The sequence below is a fragment of the Pseudophryne corroboree genome, chromosome 8, assembly GCF_028390025.1.
Source record: "Pseudophryne corroboree isolate aPseCor3 chromosome 8, aPseCor3.hap2, whole genome shotgun sequence".
In the NCBI taxonomy this organism is placed as follows: domain Eukaryota; kingdom Metazoa; phylum Chordata; class Amphibia; order Anura; family Myobatrachidae; genus Pseudophryne; species Pseudophryne corroboree.
The window spans coordinates 376822377-376838686 of NC_086451.1; the positions used below are offsets into that span (position 1 = coordinate 376822377).

The window sequence follows — 16310 nt, forward strand, 5'->3', positions numbered from 1 at the left end:
ATTTACTAAAATCTCTTTCAGGAAAAAACAGATTTATGTGTCTAGCAAGTAATTTTTGTAAACTTTTAGATATAGAGTCTGAGAGCCTGAATCTACTTTCTATTCCAATTTATTCTTTGTTTTATGATTTGTTTACTGAATACTGAAAGGATGTTTTGCAAATAATACATTTGTGAAAACCTTTTTTCTACATGGAACTAAACTTAAGAATTTTTTAACCAGTCATTGTGTATTTATCACTTAGGAATAATGTCATTAATTCAACTCTATGGCAACAAGTGCAATATTGGTGTGTAGATGGGATATCATACAATTTCTCCCATTTTCAAACTATTCTGTTCCCTATGTTTCTTTAAATAATTAGGCTGCACATTGTTAGAAATAAATGGTAATAAGATTCCAATGTCCAAGAGAAGGACTTTTAAAAGAGAATGGATGTCCTAAGGGCACTTGTTATTTTGCATGATAGACTTATCCACAAATTAATATTCTTTTCATACAAAGTACAAGAAAATAAAATTGTCAGAAGTGGGATTTGAACCCACGCCTCTTTACAGAGACCAGAATACCTATTTAGAGGAAGTATGCAAGCTTGAGTCTTGCGCCTTAGACCGCTCAGCCATCCTGACAAGTACATCTGCTCATTAAATTAAGGTGGCAATAAAAGATTATAATGTACAAAAAAAGGATTTTGGGGTATCTTTCAGCCAAATAATATGTACTGCTTAAAAAAAGTAACATAAAATCAAGAACTTGGATTTATACAGTATACTACCGCTAAAGGTGAGCCATCACAATTAATACTTAAGAAAAACTGCTCAGGTTATAATGATATCCTTTATAATAACTATACAAATTATTTACTAAAATCTCTTTCAGGAAAAAACAGATTTATGTGTCTAGCAAGTAATTTTTGTAAACTTTTAGATATAGAGTCTGAGAGCCTGAATCTACTTTCTATTCCAATTTATTCTTTGTTTTATGATTTGTTTACTGAATACTGAAAGGGTGTTTTGCAAATAATACATTTGTGAAAACCTTTTTTCTACATGGAACTAAACTTAAGAATTTTTTTAACCAGTCATTGTGTATTTATCACTTAGGAATAATGTCATTAATTCAACTCTATGGCAACAAGTGCAATATTGGTGTGTAGATGGGATATCATACAATTTCTCCCATTTTCAAACTATTCTGTTCCCTATGTTTCTTTAAATAATTAGGCTGCACATTGTTAGAAATAAATGGTAACAAGATTCCAATGTCCAAGAGAAGGACTTTTAAAAGAGAATGGATGTCCTAAGATCACTTGTTATTTTGCATGGTAGATTTATCCACAAATTAATATTCTTTTCATACAAAGTACAAGAAAATAAAATTGTCAGAAGTGGGATTTGAACCCACGCCTCTTTACAGAGTCCAGAACACCCATTTAGAGGAAGAACACAATCTTGAGTCTGGCGCCTTAGACCGCTCGGCCATCCTGACAAGTACATATGCCCATTAGATTAAGTTGCCAATAAAAGATTATAATGTACAAAAAAAGGATTTTGGGGTATCTTTCAGCCAAATAATATGTACTGCTTGAAAAAAGTAACATAAAATCAAGAACTTGGATTTATACAGTATACTACCGCTAAAGGTGAGCCATCACAATTAATACTTAAGAAAAACTGCTCAGGTTATAATGATATCCTTTATAATAACTATACAAATTATTTACTAAAATCTCTTTCAGGAAAAAACAGATTTATGTGTCTAGCAAGTAATTTTTGTAAACTTTTAGATATAGAGTCTGAGAGCCTGAATCTACTTTTCTTTTCCAATGTATTCTTTGTTTTATGATTTGTTTACTGAATACTGAAAGGATGTTTTGCAAATAATACATTTGTGAAAACTTTTTTTTACATGGAACTAAACTTAAGAATTTTTGAACCAGTCATTGTGTATTTCTCACTTAGGAATAATGTCATTAATTCAACTCTATGGCAACAAGTGCAATATTGGTGTGTAGATGGGATATCATACAATTTCTCCCATTTTCAAACTATTCTGTTCCCTATGTTTCTTTAAATAATTAGGCTGCACATTGTTAGAAATAAATGGTAATAAGATTCCAATGTCCAAGAGAAGGACTTTTAAAAGAGAATGGATGTCCTAAGGGCACTTGTAATTTTGCATGGTAGACTTATCCACAAATTAATATTCTTTTCATACAAAGTACAAGAAAATAAAATTGTCAGAAGTGGGATTTGAACCCACGCCTCTTTACAGAGACCAGAACACCCATTTAGAGGAAGAATGCAATCTTGAGTCTGGCGCCTTAGACCGCTCGGCCATCCTGACAAGAACATATGCCCTCTAAATTAAGTTGCCAGTAAAAGATTATAATGTACAAAAAAAGGATTTTGGGGTATCTTTCAGCCAAATAATATGTACTGCTTGAAAAAAGTAACATAAAATCAAGAACTTGGATTTATACAGTATACTACCGCTAAAGGTGAGCCATCACAATTAATACTTAAGAAAAACTGCTCAGGTTATAATGATATCCTTTATAATTACTATACAAATTATTTACTAAAATCTCTTTCAGGAAAAAACAGATTTATGTGTCTAGCAATTAATTTTTGTAAACTTTTAGATATAGAGTCTGAGAGCCTGAATCTACTTTCTATTCCAATTTATTCTTTGTTTTATGATTTGTTTACTGAATACTGAAAGGATGTTTTGCAAATAATACATTTGTGAAAACCTTTTTTCTACATGGAACTAAACTTAAGAATTTTTTAACCAGTCATTGTGTATTTATCACTTAGGAATAATGTCATTAATTCAACTCTATGGCAACAAGTGCAATATTGGTGTGTAGATGGGATATCATACAATTTCTCCCATTTTCAAACTATTCTGTTCCCTATGTTTCTTTAAATAATTAGGCTGCACATTGTTAGAAATAAATGGTAATAAGATTCCAATGTCCAAGAGAAGGACTTTTAAAAGAGAATGGATGTCCTAAGGGCACTTGTTATTTTGCATGGTAGATTTATCCACAAATTAATATTCTTTTCATACAAAGTACAAGAAAATAAAATTGTCAGAAGTGGGATTTGAACCCACGCCTCTTTACAGAGTCCAGAACACCCATTTAGAGGAAGAACACAATCTTGAGTCTGGCGCCTTAGACCGCTCGGCCATCCTGACAAGTACATATGCCCATTAGATTAAGTTGCCAATAAAAGATTATAATGTACAAAAAAAGGATTTTGGGGTATCTTTCAGCCAAATAATATGTACTGCTTGAAAAAAGTAACATAAAATCAAGAACTTGGATTTATACAGTATACTACCGCTAAAGGTGAGCCATCACAATTAATACTTAAGAAAAACTGCTCAGGTTATAATGATATCCTTTATAATAACTATACAAATTATTTACTAAAATCTCTTTCAGGAAAAAACAGATTTATGTGTCTAGCAAGTAATTTTTGTAAACTTTTAGATATAGAGTCTGAGAGCCTGAATCTACTTTCTATTCCAATTTATTCTTTGTTTTATGATTTGTTTACTGAATACTGAAAGGATGTTTTGCAAATAATACATTTGTGAAAACCTTTTTTCTACATGGAACTAAACTTAAGAATTTTTTAACCAGTCATTGTGTATTTATCACTTAGGAATAATGTCATTAATTCAACTCTATGGCAACAAGTGCAATATTGGTGTGTAGATGGGATATCATACAATTTCTCCCATTTTCAAACTATTCTGTTCCCTATGTTTCTTTAAATAATTAGGCTGCACATTGTTAGAAATAAATGGTAATAAGATTCCAATGTCCAAGAGAAGGACTTTTAAAAGAGAATGGATGTCCTAAGGGCACTTGTTATTTTGGATGGTAGACTTATCCACAAATTAATATTCTTTTCATACAAAGTACAAGAAAATAAAATTGTCAGAAGTGGGATTCAAACCCACGCCTCTTTACAGAGACCAGAACACCCATTTAGAGGAAGAATGCAATCTTGAGTCTGGCGCCTTAGACCGCTCTTCCATCCTGACAAATACATCTGTCCGTTAAATTAAGTTGGCAATAAAGATTATAATGTACAAAAAAAGGATTTTGGGGTATCTTTCAGCCAAATAATATGTACTGCTTAAAAAAAGTAACATAAAATCAAGAACTTGGATTTATACAGTATACTACCGCTAAAGGTGAGCCATCAAAAATAATACTTAAGAAAAACTGCTCAGGTTATAATGATATCCTTTATAATAACTATACAAATTATTTACTAAAATCTCTTTCAGGAAAAAACAGATTTATGTGTCTAGCAAGTAATTTTTGTAAACTTTTAGATATAGAGTCTGAGAGCCTGAATCTACTTTTCTTTTCCAATTTATTCTTTGTTTTATGATTTGTTTACTGAATACTGAAAGGATGTTTTGCAAATAATACATTTGTGAAAACCTTTTTTCTACATGGAACTAAACTTAAGAATTTTTTAACTAGTCATTGTATATTTATCACTTAGGAATAATGTAATTAATTCAACTCTATGGCAACAATTGCAATATTTGTGTGTAGATGGGATATCATACAATTTCTCCCATTTTCAAACTATTCTGTTCCCTATGTTTCTTTAAATAATTAGGCTGCACATTGTTAGAAATAAATGGTAACAAGATTCCAATTTCCAAGAGAAGGACTTTTAAAAGAGAATGGATGTCCTAAGGGCACTTGTTATTTTGGATGGTAGACTTATCCACAAATTAATATTCTTTTCATACAAAGTACAAGAAAATAAAATTGTCAGAAGTGGGATTCAAACCCACGCCTCTTTACAGAGACCAGAACACCCATTTAGAGGAAGAATGCAATCTTGAGTCTGGCGCCTTAGACCGCTCGGCCATCCTGACAAATACATCTGTCCGTTAAATTAAGTTAGCAATAAAAGATTATAATGTACAAAAAAAGGATTTTGGGGTATCTTTCAGCCAAATAATATGTACTGCTTGAAAAAAGTAACATAAAATCAAGAACTTGGATTTATACAGTATACTACCGCTAAAGGTGAGCCATCACAATTAATACTTAAGAAAAACTGCTCAGGTTATAATGATATCCTTTATAATAACTATACAAATTATTTACTAAAATCTCTTTCAGGAAAAAACAGATTTATGTGTCTAGCAAATAATTTTTGTAAACTTTTAGATATAGAGTCTGAGAGCCTGAATCTACTTTCTATTCCAATTTATTCTTTGTTTTATGATTTGTTTACTGAATACTGAAAGGATGTTTTGCAAATAATACATTTGTGAAAACCTTTTTTCTACATGGAACTAAACTTAAGAATTTTTTAACCAGTCATTGTGTATTTATCACTTAGGAATAATGTCATTAATTCAACTCTATGGCAACAAGTGCAATATTGGTGTGTAGATGGGATATCATACAATTTCTCCCATTTTCAAACTTTTCTGTTCCCTATGTTTCTTTAAATAATTAGGCTGCACATTGTTAGAAATAAATGGTAATAAGATTCCAATGTCCAAGAGAAGGACTTTTAAAAGAGAATGGATGTCCTAAGGGCACTTGTTATTTTGGATGGTAGACTTATCCACAAATTAATATTCTTTTCATACAAAGTACAAGAAAATAAAATTGTCAGAAGTGGGATTCAAACCCACGCCTCTTTACAGAGACCAGAACACCCATTTAGAGGAAGAATGCAATCTTGAGTCTGGCGCCTTAGACAGCTCTTCCATCCTGACAAATACATCTGTCCGTTAAATTAAGTTGGCAATAAAGATTATAATGTACAAAAAAAGGATTTTGGGGTATCTTTCAGCCAAATAATATGTACTGCTTAAAAAAAGTAACATAAAATCAAGAACTTGGATTTATACAGTATACTACCGCTAAAGGTGAGCCATCAAAAATAATACTTAAGAAAAACTGCTCAGGTTATAATGATATCCTTTATAATAACTATACAAATTATTTACTAAAATCTCTTTCAGGAAAAAACAGATTTATGTGTCTAGCAAGTAATTTTTGTAAACTTTTAGATATAGAGTCTGAGAGCCTGAATCTACTTTTCTTTTCCAATGTATTCTTTGTTTTATGATTTGTTTACTGAATACTGAAAGGATGTTTTGCAAATAATACATTTGTGAAAATCTTTTTTCTACATGGAACTAAACTTAAGAATTTTTTAACTAGTCATTGTATATTTATCACTTAGGAATAATGTAATTAATTCAACTCTATGGCAACAAGTGCAATATTTGTGTGTAGATGGGATATCATACAATTTCTCCCATTTTCAAACTATTCTGTTCCCTATGTTTCTTTAAATAATTAGGCTGCACATTGTTAGAAATAAATGGTAATAAGATTCCAATTTCCAAGAGAAGGACTTTTAAAAGAGAATGGATGTCCTAAGGGCACTTGTTATTTTGGATGGTAGACTTATCCACAAATTAATATTCTTTTCATACAAAGTACAAGAAAATAAAATTGTCAGAAGTGGGATTCAAACCCACGCCTCTTTACAGAGACCAGAACACCCATTTAGAGGAAGAATGCAATCTTGAGTCTGGCGCCTTAGACCGCTCGGCCATCCTGACAAATACATCTGTCCGTTAAATTAAGTTAGCAATAAAAGATTATAATGTACAAAAAAAGGATTTTGGGGTATCTTTCAGCCAAATAATATGTACTGCTTGAAAAAAGTAACATAAAATCAAGAACTTGGATTTATACAGTATACTACCGCTAAAGGTGAGCCATCACAATTAATACTTAAGAAAAACTGCTCAGGTTATAATGATATCCTTTATAATAACTATACAAATTATTTACTAAAATCTCTTTCAGGAAAAAACAGATTTATGTGCCTAGCACGTAATTTTTGTAAACTTATAGATATAGAGTCTGAGAGCCTGAATCTACTTTCTATTCCAATTTATTCTTTGTTTTATTATTTGTTTACTGAATACTGAAAGGATGTTTAGCAAATAATACATTTGTGAAAACTTTTTTTTACATGGAACTAAACTTAAGAATTTTTGAACCAGTCATTGTGTATTTCTCACTTAGGAATAATGTCATTAATTCAACTCTATGGCAACAAGTGCAATATTGGTGTGTAGATGGGATATCATACAATTTCTCCCATTTTCAAACTATTCTGTTCCCTATGTTTCTTTAAATAATTAGGCTGCACATTGTTAGAAATAAATGGTAATAAGATTCCAATGTCCAAGAGAAGGACTTTTAAAAGAGAATGGATGTCCTAAGGGCACTTGTAATTTTGCATGGTAGACTTATCCACAAATTAATATTCTTTTCATACAAAGTACAAGAAAATAAAATTGTCAGAAGTGGGATTTGAACCCACGCCTCTTTACAGAGACCAGAACACCCATTTAGAGGAAGAATGCAATCTTGAGTCTGGCGCCTTAGACCGCTCGGCCATCCTGACAAGAACATATGCCGTCTAAATTAAGTTGCCAGTAAAAGATTATAATGTACAAAAAAAGGATTTTGGGGTATCTTTCAGCCAAATAATATGTACTGCTTGAAAAAAGTAACATAAAATCAAGAACTTGGATTTATACAGTATACTACCGCTAAAGGTGAGCCATCACAATTAATACTTAAGAAAAACTGCTCAGGTTATAATGATATCCTTTATAATTACTATACAAATTATTTACTAAAATCTCTTTCAGGAAAAAACAGATTTATGTGTCTAGCAAGTAATTTTTGTAAACTTTTAGATATAGAGTCTGAGAACCTGAATCTACTTTCTATTCCAATTTATTCTTTGTTTTATGATTTGTTTACTGAATACTGAAAGGGTGTTTTGCAAATAATACATTTGTGAAAACCTTTTTTCTACATGGAACTAAACTTAAGAATTTTTTAACCAGTCGTGTATTTATCACTTAGGAATAATGTCATTAATTCAACTCTATGGCAACAAGTGCAATATTGGTGTGTAGATGGGATATCATACAATTTCTCCCATTTTCAAACTATTCTGTTCCCTATGTTTCTTTAAATAATTAGGCTGCACATTGTTAGAAATAAATGGTAACAAGATTCCAATGTCCAAGAGAAGGACTTTTAAAAGAGAATGGATGTCCTAAGGTCACTTGTTATTTTGCATGGTAGACTTATCCACAAATTAATATTCTTTTCATACAAAGTACAAGAAAATAAAATTGTCAGAAGTGGGATTTGAACCCACGCCTCTTTACAGAGACCAGAACACCCATTTAGAGGAAGAACGCAATCTTGAGTCTGGCGCCTTAGACCGCTCGGCCATCCTGACAAGTACATATGCCCATTAAATTAAGTTGCCAATAAAAGATTATAATGTACAAAAAAAAGGATTTTGGGGTATCTTTCAGCCAAATAATATGTACTGCTTGAAAAAAGTAACATAAAATCAAGAACTTGGATTTATACAGTATACTACCGCTAAAGGTGAGCCATCACAATTAATACTTAAGAAAAACTGCTCAGGTTATAATGATATCCTTTATAATTACTATACAAATTATTTACTAAAATCTCTTTCAGGAAAAAACAGATTTATGTGTCTAGCAAGTAATTTTTGTAAACTTTTAGATATAGAGTCTGAGAGCCTGAATCTACTTTCTATTCCAATTTATTCTTTGTTTTATGATTTGTTTACTGAATACTGAAAGGGTGTTTTGCAAATAATACATTTGTGAAAACCTTTTTTCTACATGGAACTAAACTTAAGAATTTTTTTAACCAGTCATTGTGTATTTATCACTTAGGAATAATGTCATTAATTCAACTCTATGGCAACAAGTGCAATATTGGTGTGTAGATGGGATATCATACAATTTCTCCCATTTTCAAACTATTCTGTTCCCTATGTTTCTTTAAATAATTAGGCTGCACATTGTTAGAAATAAATGGTAACAAGATTCCAATGTCCAAGAGAAGGACTTTTAAAAGAGAATGGATGTCCTAAGGTCACTTGTTATTTTGCATGGTAGACTTATCCACAAATTAATATTCTTTTCATACAAAGTACAAGAAAATAAAATTGTCAGAAGTGGGATTTGAACCCACGTCTCTTTACAGAGTCCAGAACACCCATTTAGAGGAAGAACACAATCTTGAGTGTGGCGCCTTAGACCGCTCGGCCATCCTGACAAGTACATATGCCCGTTAGATTAAGTTGCCAATAAAAGATTATAATGTACAAAAAAAGGATTTTGGGGTATCTTTCAGCCAAATAATATGTACTGCTTGAAAAAAGTAACATAAAATCAAGAACTTGGATTTATACAGTATACTACCGCTAAAGGTGAGCCATCACAATTAATACTTAAGAAAAACTGCTCAGGTTATAATGATATCCTTTATAATAACTATACAAATTATTTACTAAAATCTCTTTCAGGAAAAAACAGATTTATGTGTCTAGCAAGTAATTTTTGTAAACTTTTAGATATAGAGTCTGAGAGCCTGAATCTACTTTCTATTCCAATTTATTCTTTGTTTTATGATTTGTTTACTGAATACTGAAAGGATGTTTTGCAAATAATACATTTGTGAAAACCTTTTTTCTACATGGAACTAAACTTAAGAATTTTTTAACCAGTCATTGTGTATTTATCACTTAGGAATAATGTCATTAATTCAACTCTATGGCAACAAGTGCAATATTGGTGTGTAGATGGGATATCATACAATTTCTCCCATTTTCAAACTTTTCTGTTCCCTATGTTTCTTTAAATAATTAGGCTGCACATTGTTAGAAATAAATGGTAATAAGATTCCAATGTCCAAGAGAAGGACTTTTAAAAGAGAATGGATGTCCTAAGGGCACTTGTTATTTTGGATGGTAGACTTATCCACAAATTAATATTCTTTTCATACAAAGTACAAGAAAATAAAATTGTCAGAAGTGGGATTCAAACCCACGCCTCTTTACAGAGACCAGAACACCCATTTAGAGGAAGAATGCAATCTTGAGTCTGGCGCCTTAGACCGCTCTTCCATCCTGACAAATACATCTGTCCGTTAAATTAAGTTGGCAATAAAGATTATAATGTACAAAAAAGGATTTTGGGGTATCTTTCAGCCAAATAATATGTACTGCTTAAGAAAAGTAACATAAAATCAAGAACTTGGATTTATACAGTATACTACCGCTAAAGGTGAGCCATCAAAAATAATACTTAAGAAAAACTGCTCAGGTTATAATGATATCCTTTATAATAACTATACAAATTATTTACTAAAATCTCTTTCAGGAAAAAACAGATTTATGTGTCTAGCAAGTAATTTTTGTAAACTTTTAGATATAGAGTCTGAGAGCCTGAATCTACTTTTCTTTTCCAATGTATTCTTTGTTTTATGATTTGTTTACTGAATACTGAAAGGATGTTTTGCAAATAATACATTTGTGAAAACTTTTTTTTACATGGAACTAAACTTAAGAATTTTTGAACCAGTCATTGTGTATTTCTCACTTAGGAATAATGTCATTAATTCAACTCTATGGCAACAAGTGCAATATTGGTGTGTAGATGGGATATCATACAATTTCTCCCATTTTCAAACTATTCTGTTCCCTATGTTTCTTTAAATAATTAGGCTGCACATTGTTAGAAATAAATGGTAATAAGATTCCAATGTCCAAGAGAAGGACTTTTAAAAGAGAATGGATGTCCTAAGGGCACTTGTAATTTTGCATGGTAGACTTATCCACAAATTAATATTCTTTTCATACAAAGTACAAGAAAATAAAATTGTCAGAAGTGGGATTTGAACCCACGCCTCTTTACAGAGACCAGAACACCCATTTAGAGGAAGAATGCAATCTTGAGTCTGGCGCCTTAGACCGCTCGGCCATCCTGACAAGAACATATGCCCTCTAAATTAAGTTGCCAGTAAAAGATTATAATGTACAAAAAAAGGATTTTGGGGTATCTTTCAGCCAAATAATATGTACTGCTTGAAAAAAGTAACATAAAATCAAGAACTTGGATTTATACAGTATACTACCGCTAAAGGTGAGCCATCACAATTAATACTTAAGAAAAACTGCTCAGGTTATAATGATATCCTTTATAATTACTATACAAATTATTTACTAAAATCTCTTTCAGGAAAAAACAGATTTATGTGTCTAGCAATTAATTTTTGTAAACTTTTAGATATAGAGTCTGAGAGCCTGAATCTACTTTCTATTCCAATTTATTCTTTGTTTTATGATTTGTTTACTGAATACTGAAAGGATGTTTTGCAAATAATACATTTGTGAAAACCTTTTTTCTACATGGAACTAAACTTAAGAATTTTTTAACCAGTCATTGTGTATTTATCACTTAGGAATAATGTCATTAATTCAACTCTATGGCAACAAGTGCAATATTGGTGTGTAGATGGGATATCATACAATTTCTCCCATTTTCAAACTATTCTGTTCCCTATGTTTCTTTAAATAATTAGGCTGCACATTGTTAGAAATAAATGGTAATAAGATTCCAATGTCCAAGAGAAGGACTTTTAAAAGAGAATGGATGTCCTAAGGGCACTTGTTATTTTGCATGATAGACTTATCCACAAATTAATATTCTTTTCATACAAAGTACAAGAAAATAAAATTGTCAGAAGTGGGATTTGAACCCACGCCTCTTTACAGAGACCAGAACACCTATTTAGAGGAAGTATGCAAGCTTGAGTCTTGCGCCTTAGACCGCTCAGCCATCCTGACAAGTACATCTGCTCATTAAATTAAGGTGGCAATAAAAGATTATAATGTACAAAAAAAGGATTTTGGGGTATCTTTCAGCCAAATAATATGTACTGCTTAAAAAAAGTAACATAAAATCAAGAACTTGGATTTATACAGTATACTACCGCTAAAGGTGAGCCATCACAATTAATACTTAAGAAAAACTGCTCAGGTTATAATGATATCCTTTATAATAACTATACAAATTATTTACTAAAATCTCTTTCAGGAAAAAACAGATTTATGTGTCTAGCAAGTAATTTTTGTAAACTTTTAGATATAGAGTCTGAGAGCCTGAATCTACTTTCTATTCCAATTTATTCTTTGTTTTATGATTTGTTTACTGAATACTGAAAGGGTGTTTTGCAAATAATACATTTGTGAAAACCTTTTTTCTACATGGAACTAAACTTAAGAATTTTTTTAACCAGTCATTGTGTATTTATCACTTAGGAATAATGTCATTAATTCAACTCTATGGCAACAAGTGCAATATTGGTGTGTAGATGGGATATCATACAATTTCTCCCATTTTCAAACTATTCTGTTCCCTATGTTTCTTTAAATAATTAGGCTGCACATTGTTAGAAATAAATGGTAACAAGATTCCAATGTCCAAGAGAAGGACTTTTAAAAGAGAATGGATGTCCTAAGATCACTTGTTATTTTGCATGGTAGATTTATCCACAAATTAATATTCTTTTCATACAAAGTACAAGAAAATAAAATTGTCAGAAGTGGGATTTGAACCCACGCCTCTTTACAGAGTCCAGAACACCCATTTAGAGGAAGAACACAATCTTGAGTCTGGCGCCTTAGACCGCTCGGCCATCCTGACAAGTACATATGCCCATTAGATTAAGTTGCCAATAAAAGATTATAATGTACAAAAAAAGGATTTTGGGGTATCTTTCAGCCAAATAATATGTACTGCTTGAAAAAAGTAACATAAAATCAAGAACTTGGATTTATACAGTATACTACCGCTAAAGGTGAGCCATCACAATTAATACTTAAGAAAAACTGCTCAGGTTATAATGATATCCTTTATAATAACTATACAAATTATTTACTAAAATCTCTTTCAGGAAAAAACAGATTTATGTGTCTAGCAAGTAATTTTTGTAAACTTTTAGATATAGAGTCTGAGAGCCTGAATCTACTTTCTATTCCAATTTATTCTTTGTTTTATGATTTGTTTACTGAATACTGAAAGGATGTTTTGCAAATAATACATTTGTGAAAACCTTTTTTCTACATGGAACTAAACTTAAGAATTTTTTAACCAGTCATTGTGTATTTATCACTTAGGAATAATGTCATTAATTCAACTCTATGGCAACAAGTGCAATATTGGTGTGTAGATGGGATATCATACAATTTCTCCCATTTTCAAACTATTCTGTTCCCTATGTTTCTTTAAATAATTAGGCTGCACATTGTTAGAAATAAATGGTAATAAGATTCCAATGTCCAAGAGAAGGACTTTTAAAAGAGAATGGATGTCCTAAGGGCACTTGTTATTTTGGATGGTAGACTTATCCACAAATTAATATTCTTTTCATACAAAGTACAAGAAAATAAAATTGTCAGAAGTGGGATTCAAACCCACGCCTCTTTACAGAGACCAGAACACCCATTTAGAGGAAGAATGCAATCTTGAGTCTGGCGCCTTAGACCGCTCTTCCATCCTGACAAATACATCTGTCCGTTAAATTAAGTTGGCAATAAAGATTATAATGTACAAAAAAAGGATTTTGGGGTATCTTTCAGCCAAATAATATGTACTGCTTAAAAAAAGTAACATAAAATCAAGAACTTGGATTTATACAGTATACTACCGCTAAAGGTGAGCCATCAAAAATAATACTTAAGAAAAACTGCTCAGGTTATAATGATATCCTTTATAATAACTATACAAATTATTTACTAAAATCTCTTTCAGGAAAAAACAGATTTATGTGTCTAGCAAGTAATTTTTGTAAACTTTTAGATATAGAGTCTGAGAGCCTGAATCTACTTTTCTTTTCCAATTTATTCTTTGTTTTATGATTTGTTTACTGAATACTGAAAGGATGTTTTGCAAATAATACATTTGTGAAAACCTTTTTTCTACATGGAACTAAACTTAAGAATTTTTTAACTAGTCATTGTATATTTATCACTTAGGAATAATGTAATTAATTCAACTCTATGGCAACAATTGCAATATTTGTGTGTAGATGGGATATCATACAATTTCTCCCATTTTCAAACTATTCTGTTCCCTATGTTTCTTTAAATAATTAGGCTGCACATTGTTAGAAATAAATGGTAACAAGATTCCAATTTCCAAGAGAAGGACTTTTAAAAGAGAATGGATGTCCTAAGGGCACTTGTTATTTTGGATGGTAGACTTATCCACAAATTAATATTCTTTTCATACAAAGTACAAGAAAATAAAATTGTCAGAAGTGGGATTCAAACCCACGCCTCTTTACAGAGACCAGAACACCCATTTAGAGGAAGAATGCAATCTCGAGTCTGGCGCCTTAGACCGCTCGGCCATCCTGACAAATACATCTGTCCGTTAAATTAAGTTAGCAATAAAAGATTATAATGTACAAAAAAAGGATTTTGGGGTATCTTTCAGCCAAATAATATGTACTGCTTGAAAAAAGTAACATAAAATCAAGAACTTGGATTTATACAGTATACTACCGCTAAAGGTGAGCCATCACAATTAATACTTAAGAAAAACTGCTCAGGTTATAATGATATCCTTTATAATAACTATACAAATTATTTACTAAAATCTCTTTCAGGAAAAAACAGATTTATGTGCCTAGCACGTAATTTTTGTAAACTTATAGATATAGAGTCTGAGAGCCTGAATCTACTTTCTATTCCAATTTATTCTTTGTTTTATGATTTGTTTACTGAATACTGAAAGGATGTTTAGCAAATAATACATTTGTGAAAACTTTTTTTTACATGGAACTAAACTTAAGAATTTTTTAACCAGTCATTGTGTATTTCTCACTTAGGAATAATGTCATTAATTCAACTCTATGGCAACAAGTGCAATATTGGTGTGTAGATGGGATATCATACAATTTCTCCCATTTTCAAACTATTCTGTTCCCTATGTTTCTTTAAATAATTAGGCTGCACATTGTTAGAAATAAATGGTAATAAGATTCCAATGTCCAAGAGAAGGACTTTTAAAAGAGAATGGATGTCCTAAGGGCACTTGTAATTTTGCATGGTAGACTTATCCACAAATTAATATTCTTTTCATACAAAGTACAAGAAAATAAAAATTGTCAGAAGTGGGATTTGAACCCACGCCTCTTTACAGAGACCAGAACACCCATTTAGAGGAAGAATACAATCTTGAGTCTGGCGCCTTAGACCGCTCGGCCATCCAGACAAGAACATATGCCCTCTAAATTAAGTTGCCAGTAAAAGATTATAATGTACAAAAAAAGGATTTTGGGGTATCTTTCAGCCAAATAATATGTACTGCTTGAAAAAAGTAACATAAAATCAAGAACTTGGATTTATACAGTATACTACCGCTAAAGGTGAGCCATCACAATTAATACTTAAGAAAAACTGCTCAGGTTATAATGATATCCTTTATAATTACTATACAAATTATTTACTAAAATCTCTTTCAGGAAAAAACAGATTTATGTGTCTAGCAAGTAATTTTTGTAAACTTTTAGATATAGAGTCTGAGAGCCTGAATCTACTTTCTATTCCAATTTATTCTTTGTTTTATGATTTGTTTACTGAATACTGAAAGGATGTTTTGCAAATAATACATTTGTGAAAAACTTTTTTCTACATGGAACTAAACTTAAGAATTTTTTAACCAGTCATTGAGTATTTATCACTTAGGAATAATGTCATTAATTCAACTCTATGGCAACAAGTGCAATATTGGTGTGTAGATGGGATATCATACAATTTCTCCCATTTTCAAACTATTCTGTTCCCTATGTTTCTTTAAATAATTAGGCTGCACATTGTTAGAAATAAATGGTAATAAGATTCCAATGTCCAAGAGAAGGACTTTTAAAAGAGAATGGATGTCCTAAGGGCACTTGTTATTTTGGATGGTAGACTTATCCACAAATTAATATTCTTTTCATACAAAGTACAAGAAAATAAAATTGTCAGAAGTGGGATTCAAACCCACGCCTCTTTACAGAGACCAGAACACCCATTTAGAGGAAGAATGCAATCTTGAGTCTGGCGCCTTAGACCGCTCGGCAATCCTGACAAATACATCTGTCCGTTAAATTAAGTTGGCAATAAAAGATTATAATGTACAAAAAAAGGATTTTGGGGTATCTTTCAGCCAAATAATATGTACTGCTTAAAAAAAGTAACATAAAATCAAGAACTTGGATTTATACAGTATACTACCGCTAAAGGTGAGCCATCACAATTAATACTTAAGAAAAACTGCTCAGGTTATAATGATATCCTTTATAATAACTATACAAATTATTTACTAAA

The 16310-nt window shown here is 31.3% G+C and overlaps 15 non-coding genes across 15 annotated transcripts; all 15 read right to left on the reverse strand.

The window, feature by feature from the left end:
• Nucleotides 1-520: 520 nt before the first annotated feature.
• TRNAL-CAA (transfer RNA leucine (anticodon CAA)) lies at nucleotides 521-629 on the reverse strand. Its single transcript has 2 exons — nucleotides 592-629; nucleotides 521-566 (listed from the first exon to the last, which is right to left on the reverse strand). It is a non-coding gene; the product is annotated as a tRNA-Leu (tRNA).
• Nucleotides 630-1379: 750 nt separating this feature from the next.
• Nucleotides 1380-1488, reverse strand: TRNAL-CAA (transfer RNA leucine (anticodon CAA)). The gene is made up of 2 exons: nucleotides 1451-1488; nucleotides 1380-1425 (listed from the first exon to the last, which is right to left on the reverse strand). It is a non-coding gene; the product is annotated as a tRNA-Leu (tRNA).
• Nucleotides 1489-2237: 749 nt separating this feature from the next.
• TRNAL-CAA (transfer RNA leucine (anticodon CAA)) lies at nucleotides 2238-2346 on the reverse strand. The gene is made up of 2 exons: nucleotides 2309-2346; nucleotides 2238-2283 (listed from the first exon to the last, which is right to left on the reverse strand). It is a non-coding gene; the product is annotated as a tRNA-Leu (tRNA).
• Nucleotides 2347-3095: 749 nt separating this feature from the next.
• On the reverse strand, nucleotides 3096-3204 carry TRNAL-CAA (transfer RNA leucine (anticodon CAA)). The gene is made up of 2 exons: nucleotides 3167-3204; nucleotides 3096-3141 (listed from the first exon to the last, which is right to left on the reverse strand). It is a non-coding gene; the product is annotated as a tRNA-Leu (tRNA).
• Nucleotides 3205-4811: 1607 nt separating this feature from the next.
• Nucleotides 4812-4920, reverse strand: TRNAL-CAA (transfer RNA leucine (anticodon CAA)). Its single transcript has 2 exons — nucleotides 4883-4920; nucleotides 4812-4857 (listed from the first exon to the last, which is right to left on the reverse strand). It is a non-coding gene; the product is annotated as a tRNA-Leu (tRNA).
• Nucleotides 4921-6527: 1607 nt separating this feature from the next.
• On the reverse strand, nucleotides 6528-6636 carry TRNAL-CAA (transfer RNA leucine (anticodon CAA)). Its single transcript has 2 exons — nucleotides 6599-6636; nucleotides 6528-6573 (listed from the first exon to the last, which is right to left on the reverse strand). It is a non-coding gene; the product is annotated as a tRNA-Leu (tRNA).
• Nucleotides 6637-7384: 748 nt separating this feature from the next.
• On the reverse strand, nucleotides 7385-7493 carry TRNAL-CAA (transfer RNA leucine (anticodon CAA)). The gene is made up of 2 exons: nucleotides 7456-7493; nucleotides 7385-7430 (listed from the first exon to the last, which is right to left on the reverse strand). It is a non-coding gene; the product is annotated as a tRNA-Leu (tRNA).
• Nucleotides 7494-8239: 746 nt separating this feature from the next.
• On the reverse strand, nucleotides 8240-8348 carry TRNAL-CAA (transfer RNA leucine (anticodon CAA)). The gene is made up of 2 exons: nucleotides 8311-8348; nucleotides 8240-8285 (listed from the first exon to the last, which is right to left on the reverse strand). It is a non-coding gene; the product is annotated as a tRNA-Leu (tRNA).
• A 751-nt stretch (nucleotides 8349-9099) lies between these two features.
• On the reverse strand, nucleotides 9100-9208 carry TRNAL-CAA (transfer RNA leucine (anticodon CAA)). Its single transcript has 2 exons — nucleotides 9171-9208; nucleotides 9100-9145 (listed from the first exon to the last, which is right to left on the reverse strand). It is a non-coding gene; the product is annotated as a tRNA-Leu (tRNA).
• Nucleotides 9209-10813: 1605 nt separating this feature from the next.
• Nucleotides 10814-10922, reverse strand: TRNAL-CAA (transfer RNA leucine (anticodon CAA)). Its single transcript has 2 exons — nucleotides 10885-10922; nucleotides 10814-10859 (listed from the first exon to the last, which is right to left on the reverse strand). It is a non-coding gene; the product is annotated as a tRNA-Leu (tRNA).
• Nucleotides 10923-11671: 749 nt separating this feature from the next.
• Nucleotides 11672-11780, reverse strand: TRNAL-CAA (transfer RNA leucine (anticodon CAA)). Its single transcript has 2 exons — nucleotides 11743-11780; nucleotides 11672-11717 (listed from the first exon to the last, which is right to left on the reverse strand). It is a non-coding gene; the product is annotated as a tRNA-Leu (tRNA).
• A 750-nt stretch (nucleotides 11781-12530) lies between these two features.
• TRNAL-CAA (transfer RNA leucine (anticodon CAA)) lies at nucleotides 12531-12639 on the reverse strand. The gene is made up of 2 exons: nucleotides 12602-12639; nucleotides 12531-12576 (listed from the first exon to the last, which is right to left on the reverse strand). It is a non-coding gene; the product is annotated as a tRNA-Leu (tRNA).
• Nucleotides 12640-14246: 1607 nt separating this feature from the next.
• Nucleotides 14247-14355, reverse strand: TRNAS-CGA (transfer RNA serine (anticodon CGA)). The gene is made up of 2 exons: nucleotides 14318-14355; nucleotides 14247-14292 (listed from the first exon to the last, which is right to left on the reverse strand). It is a non-coding gene; the product is annotated as a tRNA-Ser (tRNA).
• Nucleotides 14356-15104: 749 nt separating this feature from the next.
• On the reverse strand, nucleotides 15105-15213 carry TRNAL-CAA (transfer RNA leucine (anticodon CAA)). Its single transcript has 2 exons — nucleotides 15176-15213; nucleotides 15105-15150 (listed from the first exon to the last, which is right to left on the reverse strand). It is a non-coding gene; the product is annotated as a tRNA-Leu (tRNA).
• A 749-nt stretch (nucleotides 15214-15962) lies between these two features.
• TRNAL-CAA (transfer RNA leucine (anticodon CAA)) lies at nucleotides 15963-16071 on the reverse strand. The gene is made up of 2 exons: nucleotides 16034-16071; nucleotides 15963-16008 (listed from the first exon to the last, which is right to left on the reverse strand). It is a non-coding gene; the product is annotated as a tRNA-Leu (tRNA).
• Nucleotides 16072-16310: the final 239 nt, after the last annotated feature.